The sequence below is a fragment of the Cynocephalus volans genome, chromosome 8, assembly GCF_027409185.1.
Source record: "Cynocephalus volans isolate mCynVol1 chromosome 8, mCynVol1.pri, whole genome shotgun sequence".
Classification (NCBI taxonomy): domain Eukaryota; kingdom Metazoa; phylum Chordata; class Mammalia; order Dermoptera; family Cynocephalidae; genus Cynocephalus; species Cynocephalus volans.
Genome location: NC_084467.1, coordinates 58336245 through 58348710, shown reverse-complemented (window position 1 = coordinate 58348710; position 12466 = coordinate 58336245).

Here is a 12466-nt window from a genome sequence, read left to right as displayed (position 1 = left end):
GGATCAAAAAGCAGGACCCAACTATATGCTGCCTACAAGAGACCCACCTCACCCATAAAGATTCACACAGACTAAGAGTGAAAGGATGGAAAAAGATTTACCATGCAAACAGAAAAGAAAAACGAGCTGCAGTGGCTATTCTTATATGTGACAAAATAGACTTTAAACTAAATGCCATAAAAAGAGACAATGAGGGACACTGCTTAATGATAAAAGGACTGATCCATCAAGAAGACATAACAATCATAAATATGTACGCACCCAATGTTGGAGCAGCCACATTTATAAAACAAACTCTATTAGACCTAAAGAAGGAAATAGACACTAATACCATAATAGCAGGGGACCTGAACACTCCACTGTCAATATTAGACAGATCATCTAGGCAAAGAATCAGTAGAGAAACACAAGATCTAAACAAGACTCTAGACCAATTGGAATTGGCAGATATCTACAGAACATTCCACCCAACAACCTCAGAATATTCATTCTTCTCATCAGCACATGGATCATTCTCCAGGATAGATCACATATTAGGTCACAAATCAAGTCTCAATAAATTCAAAAAAATTGGAATTATCCCATGTATCTTCTCAGACCACAATGGATTAAAACTAGAAATTAATAACAAACAAAACTCTGGAAACTATACAAACACATGGAAATTAAACAGCATTCTACTTAATGACATATGGGTCCAAGAAGAAATCAAGCAGGAAATCAAAAACGTTTATTGAAACTAATGAAAACAATGATACATCATACCAAAACCTGTGGGATACTGCAAAAGCAGTATTGAGGGGAAAATTTATTGCATTAAATGCTCACTTCAGAAGAATGGAAAGATGGCAAGTGAACAACCTAACACTTCACCTTAAAGAACTAGAAAAACAAGAACAATCCAATCCTAAAGTTAGCAGACGGAAAGAAATCATTAAGATCAGAGCAGAACTGAATGAAATTGAAAACCAAAAAACAATTCAAAAGATCAAGGAATCAAAAAGTTGGTTTTTTGAAAAGATAAATAAAATTGACAAACCATTAGCATGGCTAACAAAAAAAAGAAGAGAGAAGACTCAAATAACAAAAATTAGAAATGAAAAAGGCGATATTACAACTGATTCATCTGAAATACAAGGAATCATTCGAGACTACTACAAACAACTATACGCCAACAAATTTGAAAATCTGGAGGAAATGGATAAATTTCTGTACACACACAAGCTCCCAAAACTGAACCGTGAAGACGTAGAAAATTTGAACAGACCAATAACAATAAAGGAGATTGAAGCTGTAATCAGAAGGCTCCCAACAAAGAAAAGCCCAGGACCAGATGGATTCACAGCAGAATTTTACCAAACATTCAAAGAGGAATTGACACCGATTCTTTACAAACTATTCCAAAAGATTGAAACGGACGCAAATCTCCCAAACTCATTCTATGAAGCAAACATCATCCTGATACCAAAACCAGGTAAAGATATAACCAAAAAAGAAAACTACAGGCCGATATCCTTGATGAATATAGATGCAAAAATCCTCACTAAAATACTAGCAAACAGAATACAGCAACACATACGAAAAATTATTCACCACGATCAAGTGGGATTCATCCCAGGGATGCAAGGTTGGTTCAACATACGCAAATCAATAAATGTGATACACCATATTAATAAACTCAAACACAAGGACCATATGATCATCTCTATAGATGCTGAAAAAGCATTTGATAAAGTTCAGCACTCATTCATGACAAAGACCCTCTATAAGTTAGGTATAGAGGGAAAGTATCTCAACATAATTAAAGCCATATATGCCAAACCCACTGCCAATATCATCCTGAATGGGGAAAAGCTGAAAGCTTTTCCTTTAAGAACAGGAACTAGACAAGGATGCCCACTCTCACCACTCCTATTCAACATAGTGTTGGAAGTACTAGCCAGAGCAATCAGAGAAGAGAAGGAAATAAAGGGCATCCAGATTGGAAAAGATGAAGTCAAACTGTCCCTGTTTGCAGATGACATGATCCTATATATCGAACAGCCTAAAACCTCTACAAAAAAACTCTTGGAATTGATCAATGATTTCAGCACAGTAGCAGGATACAAAATCAACACACAAAAATCAGTAGCATTTCTTTTCTCCAATAGTGAACATGCAGAAGGAGAAATCAAGAAAGCCTGCCCATTTACAATAGCCACCAAAAAAATAAAATACTTAGGAATTGAGTTAACCAAGGAGGTGAAAAATCTCTATAATGAGAACTACAAACCACTGCTGAGAGAAATTAGGGAGGATACAAGAAGATGGAAAGATATTCCATGCTCTTGGATTGGAAGAATCAACATAGTGAAAATGTCCATACTACCCAAAGTGATATACAAATTCAATGCGATCCCCATCAAAATTCCAAAGATATTTTTCTCAGAAATGGAAAAAACTATTCAGACATTTATATAGAACAATAAAAGACCACGAATAGCCAAAGCAATGCTCAGCAAAGAAAATAAAGCTGGAGGCATAACACTACCTGACTTTAAGCTATACTATAAAGCTATAATAACCAAAACAGTATGGTACCGGCATAAAAACAGACACACTGACCAATGGAATAGAATAGAGAATCCAGAAATCAACCCACACACTTACTGCCATCTGATCTTTGACAAAGGCCCCAAGCCTATTCACTGGGGAAGGGACTGCCTCTTCAGCAAGTGGTGCTGGGATAAGTGGATATCGATATGCAGGAAAATGAAACTAGATCCATACCTCTCACCGTATACTAAAATCAACTCAAAATGGATTAAGGATTTAAATATACACCCTGAGACAATAAAACTTCTTAAAGAAAACATAGGGGAAACACTTCAGGAAATAGGACTGGGCACAGACTTCATGAATACGACCCCAAAAGCACGGGCAACCAAAGGAAAAATAAACAAATGGGATTATATCAAACTAAAAAGCTTCTGCACAGCAAAAGAAACAATTAAAAGAGTTAAAAGACAACCAACAGAGTGGGAGAAAATATTTGCAAAATATACATCTGACAAAGGATTAATATCCAGAATATATAAGGAACTCAAACAACTTTACAAGAAGAAAACAAGCAACCCAATTAAAAAATGGGCAAAAGAGCTAAGTAGGCATTTCTCTAAGGAAGATATCCAAATGGCCAACAGACATATGAAAAAATGCTCAACATCACTCAGCATCCGGGAAATGCAAATCAAAACCACATTGAGATACCATCTAACCCCAGTTAGGATGGCTAAAATCCAAAAGACTATGAACGATAAATGCTGGCGAGGCTGCGGAGAAAAAGGAACTCTCATACATTGTTGGTGGGACTGCAAAATGGTGCAGCCTCTATGGAAAATGGTATGGAGGTTCCTTAAACAATTGCAAATAGATCTACCATACGACCCAGCCATCCCACTGTTGGGAATATACCCAGAGGAATGGAAATCATCAAGTCGAAGGTATACCTGTTCCCCAATGTTCATCGCAGCACTCTTTACAATAGCCAAGAGTTGGAACCAGCCCAAATGCCCATCATCAGATGAGTGGATACGGAAAATGTGGTACATCTACACAATGGAATACTACTCAGCTATAAAAACGAATGAAATACTGCCATTTGCAACAACATGGATGGACCTCGAGAGAATTATATTAAGTGAAACAAGTCAGGCACAGAAAGAGAAATACCACATGTTCTCACTTAGTGGAGGGAGCTAAAAATTAATATATAAATTCACACACACACACACACACATACACACACACACACACAAACCGGGGGGCGGGGAAGAAGATATAACAACCACAATTATTTGAAGTTGATACGACAAGCAAACAGAAAGGACATTGTTGGGGGGGAGGGGGGAGGGAGAAGGGAGGGAGGTTTTGGTGATGGGGAGCAATAATCAGCTACAATGTATACCGACAAAATAAAATTTGAAAAATAAAATAAAATAAAAAATAAAAAACAAAAATAAAAATTTAAAAAAAAAAAAAAAAAAAGGATGGCTAAAATCCAAAAGACTCTGAATGATAAATGCTGGCAAGGTTGCGGAGAAAAAGGAACTCTCATACATTGTTGGTGGGACTGCAAAATGGTGCAGCCTTTATGGAAAATGGTATGGAGGTTCCTCAAACAATTGCAGATAGATCTACCATACGACCCAGCTATCCCACTCTTGGGAATGTACCCAGAGGAATGGAAATCATCAAGTCGAAGGTATACCTGTTCCCCAATGTTCATTGCAGCACTCTTTACAATAGCCAAGAGTGGGAACCAGCCCAAATGTCCATCATCAGATGAGTGGATACGGAAAATGTGGTACATCTACACAATGGAATACTACTCAGCTATAAAAACGAATGAAATACTGCCATTTGCAACAACATGGATGGGCCTTGGTAGAATTATATTAAGTGAAACAAGTCAGGCACAGAAAGGGAAATACCATATGTTCTCACTTTTTGGTGGGAGCTAAAAATTAATATTTAATTCACACACACACACACACACACACACACACACACACACACACACACAAAAAAAAAAAAAAAAACCCCGGGGGCATTGGGGGAAAAAGATATAACAACCACAATTACTTGAAGTTGATATGACAAGCAAACAGAAAGGACATTGTTGGGGTGGAGGGGAGGAGGGAGGAGGGAGTGAGGTTTTGGTGATGGGCAACAATAATCAGCCACAATGTGTTTCGACAAAATAAAATTTAAAAAAGAAGATTTAATATCTAATAAAGTAATATCTTTTTAAAAAAAAAACAATGTAATAATAGTGACAATGTATTAGGTGATTATATCATATGGATGAGTAAAATGAATAACACTAATTGAGAACACTGTTACAAGATACTTTCACAGTGAAGAGGTACAGTGTTATTTCAAAGTAGACGTTAATTATAAATATATATTGCAAATTCTAGGACATGTACTAAAAGACTATTTTGAAGTACAATTGATATGCTAAGAGAGAAAAGAAAATAAAATTATAGGCTCCATGCTGCCAGCACACGACCGAGCAGGTAGGCCTTGCCACAGCCAGACCACATCCCCAGCCTGGCTGAGTGCCTGCTGACCAGAGAGGCACCCTGCCAGAGAGGCCCAAAATCTACAGAGACCACGTGCACAAGGTGCCGTGAGTGACTGAGCAGACACTGAGGCAGCCGTGCCATATTGGCAGCCCTGGCAGGACCCTAGCCAGATAATAGTCTTGAACCAGTGAACTGTGAAATCCATTGCTACAATGACTAAACATCAAAGGAAAGATACCAGAAATATGAAAAATCAAGAAAGTACACCACCAAAGGGTAATAACTCTCAAGCTCTAAATCCTATAGAACAAGAAACCCTTGAAATATCTGACAAGGAATTTTGAGTGATAATTCTAAGGAAACTAAATGAGATACAAGAAAAGTCAGCTAGACAACATGATGAAATGAGGAAAAGTATACAGGACCTGAAAAAAGATATATACAAGGAAATCAATGCCCTGAAAAAGAATATAGCAGAGCTTACTGGGCTGAAGAATTCATTCAACAAAATAAAAAACACAACAAAGAGTTTAACCAGCAGGCTTGCAGAAGCAGAAGTGAGAACTTCTGACCTTGAAGATGGGCTATTTGAAATAACACAGGCAGACCAAAAAAAGAAAAAGAAAAAAGAATTAAAAACATTAAAGAAAATCTAAGAGAGATATCAGACAACCTTAAGCACTCAAATACCTGAGCCATGGATATTCCAGGAGGGGAGGAAAAGGAATATTGCATTGAAAACATATTTAACAAATTAGTGGAAGAAAACTTCCCAGGTATAGGAAAAGACACAGATCATCAGATTGAGGAAGCTCAAAGATCCCCAAACATATTCAACCCAAAAATGTCTTCTCCAAGAAATGTTATAGTCAAATTGGCAAAACTCAAAGACAAAGAGAGAATCTGAAAAACTGCAAGAGAGAAGCATCAAATCACCTATAAGGGAGGCCCAATCAGACTAACATCAGACTTTTCATCACAAACCCTAAAAGACAGAAAGGACTGGGATGACATATTTAAAGTAGTAAAGGACAGAGATTGTCAGCCAAGAATACTCGACCCCGCAAGGCTATCCTTCCGAAATGAAGGGCAAATAGTATATTTCTCAGACAAACAAAAACTGTGGAAGTTCACTACCACACGACCACCCTTACAAGAAATTCTCAAGGGAGTACTGGGTTTGGTACCTGAAAAATAACTACCACTGACATAAAAACTCAAGAAAAATCAAAACCCACTAGTAAAATAAAAATGCCAACAATGAAGAGAGAATAAAAAAAGCTTATCTACAACCCAAGAAACCAATAAATACAGAAGACAAACAGTAAATCAGAAAGAAAAGAAGAAAAGACATTTAAGACATCCAAACAAAAATCAATAAAATGCTAGGAATAATTCAACCCTTTTCAATAACAACTCTTAATGTAAAAGGCTTAAATTCCCCAATCAAAAGACACAGACTGGCTGACTGGATCAAAAAGGAGGACCCAACTATATGCTGCCTACAAGAGACCCACCTCACCCATAAAGATTCACACAGACTAAGAGTGAAAGGATGGAAAAAGATTTACCATGCAAACAGAAATGAATAATGAGCTGGAGTAGCTATTCTTATATCTGATAAAATAGACTTTAAACTAAAAACCATAAAAAGAGATAATGAGGGCCACTACATAATGATAAAAGTATCGATCCATCAAGAAGACATAAAAATCATAAATATATACACACCCAGTGTCGGAGCAGCCAGATTTATAAAACAAACTCTATTAGACCTAAAGCAGGAAATAGACACTCATACCATAATAGCAGGGGACCTGAAACCCCACTATCATTATTGGACAGATCATCTAGGCAAAGAATCAGCAGAGAAACATAAGATCTAAACAATACTCTAGACCCATTGGACTTGGCAGATATCTACAGAACATGCCATCCAACGACCTCTGAAAATTCATTCTCCTCATCAGCGTGTGGATCATTCTCCAGGGTAGATCACATGTTAGGTGACAAATCAAGTCTCAACAAATTCAAATAATTGACATTATCCCATGTACTCTTTCAGACCACAATGGAGTAAAATTAGAAATCAATCACAAATGAAATTCTGGAAACTATACAAACACATGGAAGTTAAACAGCATTCTACTTAATGACATATGGGTCCAAGAAGAAATCAAGCAGGAAATCAAAAAATTTATTGAAACTAATGAAAACAATGATACATCATACCAAAACCTATGGTATACTGCAAAAGCAGTACCAAGGGGGAAATTTATTGCATTAAATGCTAACTTCAGAAGAATGGAAAAATGGCAAGTAAACAAGCTAATACTTCACCTTAAAGAACTAGAAAAACAAGAACACTCTAAACCAAAGTTAGCAAATGGAAAGAAATCATTAAGATCAGAGCAGAACTTAATTAAATTGAAATGCAAAAATGATACAAAAGGTCAATGAATCAAAAAGTTGGTTTTTTGAAAAGATAAATAAAATTGACAAACCATTAGCATGGCTAACTAAAAAAAGAAGAGAGAAGACCCAAATTACAAAAATTAGAAAAGAAAAAGGTGATATTACAACTGATACCTCTGAAATACAAGGAATCATTAGAGACCACTATAAACAACTATATGCCAACAAAGTTAAAAGTCTGGAGGAAATGGATAAATTTCTGGACACACACAAACTACCAAAACTGAGCCAAGATGATTTAGAAAATCTGAACAGACCAAAAACAATAAAAGAGATTGAAGCTGTTGTCAGAAGGCTCCCAACAAAAAAATCCTAGGACCAGAAGGATTCACAGCAGAATTCTACCAAACATACAAAGAGGAATTGACACCAATTCTCTACAAACTCGTCCAAAAGATTGAAACAGAGGCAATTCTCCAAAACTCATTCTATGAAGCAAACATTACCCTGATACCAAAATCAGATAAATATAAAACTAAAAAAGAAAACTACAGACCAATATCCTTGATGAACATAAACACAAAAATCGTCAAAAAAAATACCAGCTAACAGAATACATCAACACATACGAAAAATTATTCATCACGATCAAGTGGGATTCATCCCAGGGATGCAAGGTTTGTTCAACATATGCAAATCAATAAATGTGATACACCATATCAATAAAATCAAACACAAGGACCATATCATCATCTCTATAGGTGCTGAAAAAGCATTGGATAAAATTCAACACTCATTCATAATAAAGACTCTCTACAAGTTAGGTATTGATGGAAAGTATCTCAACATAATTAAAGCCATATATGATAAACCTACTGCCAATATCATCCTGAATGGGGAAAAGCTGAAAGCTTTTCCTTTAAGAACAGGCACTAGACAAGGATGCCCACTCTCACCACTCCTATTCAACATAGTGTTGGAAGTACTAGCCAGAGCAATCAGAGAAAAGAAGGAAATAAAGGGCATCCAGATTGCAAAAGTTGAAGTCAAACTGTCCCTGTTTGCAGATGACATGATCCTATATAATGAACAACTCTTGGAACTGATAAATGATTTCAGCAAAGTTGCAGCATACAAAATCAACAGACAAAAATCAGTAGCATTTCTATTCTCCAATAGTGAACATGCAGAAAGAGAAATCAAGAAAGCTTGCCCATTTACAATTGCCACCAATAAAATAAAATACTTAGGAAGTGAGTTAACCAAGGATGTAAAAAATCTCTATAATGAGAACTACAAACCACTGCTGAGAGAAATTAAAGAGGACACAAGAAGATGGAAAGATATCCCGTGCTCTTGGATTGGAAGAGTCAACACTGTGAAAATGTCCATACTACCCAAAGTGATGTACAATTTCAATGCAATCCCCATCAAAATTCCAAAGACATTTTTCTCAGAAATGGAAAAATCTATCCAGACATTTATATGGAAAAACAAAAGACCACACATAGCCAAAGAAATCCTTGACACAAAAATAAAATAAAATAAAGCTGGAGGCATAACATTACCTGACTTTAAACTGTACTACAAAGCTATCATAACCTAAACAGCATGGGACTGGCATAAAAACAGACACACTGATCAGTGGAATAGAATAGAGAATCCAGAAATCAACCCACACACTTACAGCCATCTGATCTTTGACAAAGGCAGCAAGCCTATACACCGGGGAAGAGACTGCCTCTTCAGTAAATGATGCTGGGATAACTGGATATCCATATGCAGGAGAATGAAACTAGACCCATACCTCTCACCATATACCAAAATCAACTCAAAATGGATTAATGAATTAAATACACACAGTGAAACAATAAAACTTCTGAAAGAAAACATAGGAGAAACACTTCAGGAAGTAGGACTGGACATAGACTTCATGAATACGACCCCAAAAGCACGGGCAACCAAAGGAAAAATAAACAAATGGGATTATGTCAAACTAAAAAGCTTCTGCACAGCAAAAGTAACAATTCACAGAGTTAAAAGACAACCAACAGAGTGGAGAAAATATTTGCAAAATATACATCTGAAAAAGGATTAGTATCCAGAATATACAAGGAACTGAACAAACTTTACAACAAAAAAACAAGTAACCCAATTAAAAAATGGCCAAAAGAGCTAAATAGGAATTTCTCATAGGAAGATATACGAATGGCTAATGGACACATGAAAAAATGTTCAACACCACTCAGCATTCGGGAAATGCAAATCAAAACCATACTGAGATACCATCTCACTCCAGTTAGGATGGCTAATATCCAAAAGACTGTGAATGATAAATGCTGGTGAGGTTGCAGAGAAAAAAGGAACTCTCATACATTGTTGGTGGGACTGCAAAATGGTGCAGCCTCTATGGAAAACTGTATGGAGGTTCCTCAAACAATTGGAGATAGATCTACCATATGACCCAACCATCCCACTGCTGGAAATATACCAAGAGGAATGGAAATCATCAAGTTGAAGGTATACCTGTTCTCCAGTGTTCATTGCAGCACTATTTACAATAGCTAAGAACTAGAACCAGCCCAAATGTCCATCACCAGATAAGTGGATATGGAAAATGTTTTATATCTACACAACGGATTACTACTCTGCTATAAAAAAAGAATGAAATACTGCCATGTCCAACATGGATGGACCTAGAGAGAATTATATTAAGTGAAATGAGGCAGGCACAGAAAGAAAAATATCAAATGTTCTCACTTATTTGTGGGAGCTACAAATAAATAAGTACACAAACTGGGGGGGGGAAGAAAACACAACAATTATAATTCCTTGAAGTTGATATGACAAGTGAACAGATATGAGATTGTTGGGAGGGAGGGGGGAGAGGGAGGAGGGAGAGCGGTTTGGTAATGGGCCACAATAATCAACCACATTGTACATTGTCAAAATAAAATTAAATTTAAAAAAAAAGAAAGAATGGATTCATATAAAATGTGCTAAAACCAGAGAAGGAAGTAAAAGAGGAGGAAATCATAAGAAAAACACAAGGAAAAAGAGCAATGACTAGAAAACAGGTAGATATTGAACCAACTATATTAACAATCATATTAAATGTGAATGGTCTAAATATACCAATTAAAAGACAGAGACTCTCAGAGTCGGTAAAAAAAGACCCAACTAGGGCCGAGCCCGTGGCGCACTCAGGAGAGTGCCGCACTGGGAGCGCAGCGACGCACCCGCCGCGGGTTCGGATCCTATATAGGAATGGCCAGTGCACTCACTGGCTGAGTACCGGTCACGAAAAAGACAAAAAAAAAAAAAAAAAGACCCAACTATATATTGTTTGGAAGAAACCCATTTTTAATAAAAAGACATCGAGAGGTTAAAAGTAGTAAAAAACAGTATACCATAATAACACAAAGCAAGAAGTTGTTGTAGCTATGTTAGTTTTAGACAAATCAGACTTCAGAACAAGGAAAATTATCAGTGAGATAGTATCGGGTACATTACATAATGATAAATTAGCCAATTCTCCAAGATATGTAGCAATTCTTAACATCCATACACCTAGAACATCAAAAGACATGAGACCAAAACTAACAGAACTATGAGGAGAAATAGACAAATCTATGATTATAGTTGCAGACTTAAATAGCCCTCTTTCAGTAATTCATAACTTCAGCAGGCAGAAAGTCAGTAAGAATACAGTTAAACTGAACAACATCATTAATCAACTGGATCTGATTGACATTTACAAAGTACTTGATCCAAGAATGGAAGAATACACATTCTTCTCAAGTGCATGTGAAACATTTACCAGAATGGACCACATTCTGTGTCATAAAACATACCCAAACAAATTTAAAGGACTAGAAATCATACAAAGTATGTTCTGAGTCTGCAATGAAATTAAGCTGAAAATCAATAAAAGAATGATAATTGGAAAATTCCCAAATGTTAAGAGATTTAACAGCACTCTCCTAGGTAACCCACGAATCAAAGAAGTCTCAGGAGAAATTAAAAATATATTGAGTTAAATAGAAATAAAAATAGAACTTCTAAAAATTTGGATGCAAGGGAAATCAGTGGTTAGAGAAAAATTTATAGCACTGAATGTCCATACTGGAAAAGAAGAAAAATATGAAATCATTAATCTAAAGTTCCACCTTAAAAACTAGAGTAAGAAGAGCAATTTAAACCTAAAGCAAGCAAAAGAAAGGAAATTTTTAAAAATTATACCAAACATAAATGAAATTATAAACTTGAAAACAATAGACAAAATTAGCAAAACCAAAAAGTGGCTCTGAAAGGATCAGTAAAATTAATAAACCTCTAGCCTGGCTAACCCAGGGGGAAAAGGTGAATATGTAAATAACCAATATCAAAAATTAAATAGGGGTCATCACTACAGATTGGATGGACTTTAAAATTCAACAAAGCATTATGATGAAAAGCTTTATGACCACAAATTTGATCTTTTATAGCAAATTCCTTGAAAGACCCAAACTACAAAAATTCACATAAGGACAGATAATCTGAATTGGGCTGTGACTATTAAAGAAATCGAATCAATAAGTAATAATCTTCTAAAAAAGAAACCACCAAGTGTAGATGGTTTCACCATTAAAGGAATAAATGAGACTAATTCTCTATTACATCTTGAAGAAAAAGGGGAATAAGAACACTTCCTAACTCATTGTAACAGGACAGCATTACCTTAATACCAAAACCAGATAAAGACATTACAAGAAAGGAAAACTGCAGACCAATATCACCTGTGATGTTAGATGCAAAAATCCTCAACAGAATAATAGTAATTTGAATCCAACAATGCGTAAGAAGAGTTATACATCACAACAAAAAGGGATTCACCACAGGTATATAAGGCTGGGTTGAATTAAAAACGGTCAATGAAATCTGCCATATTAACAGGTTAAAGAAAAAAATCATATTATCATGACAATTGATTCAGCAAAAGC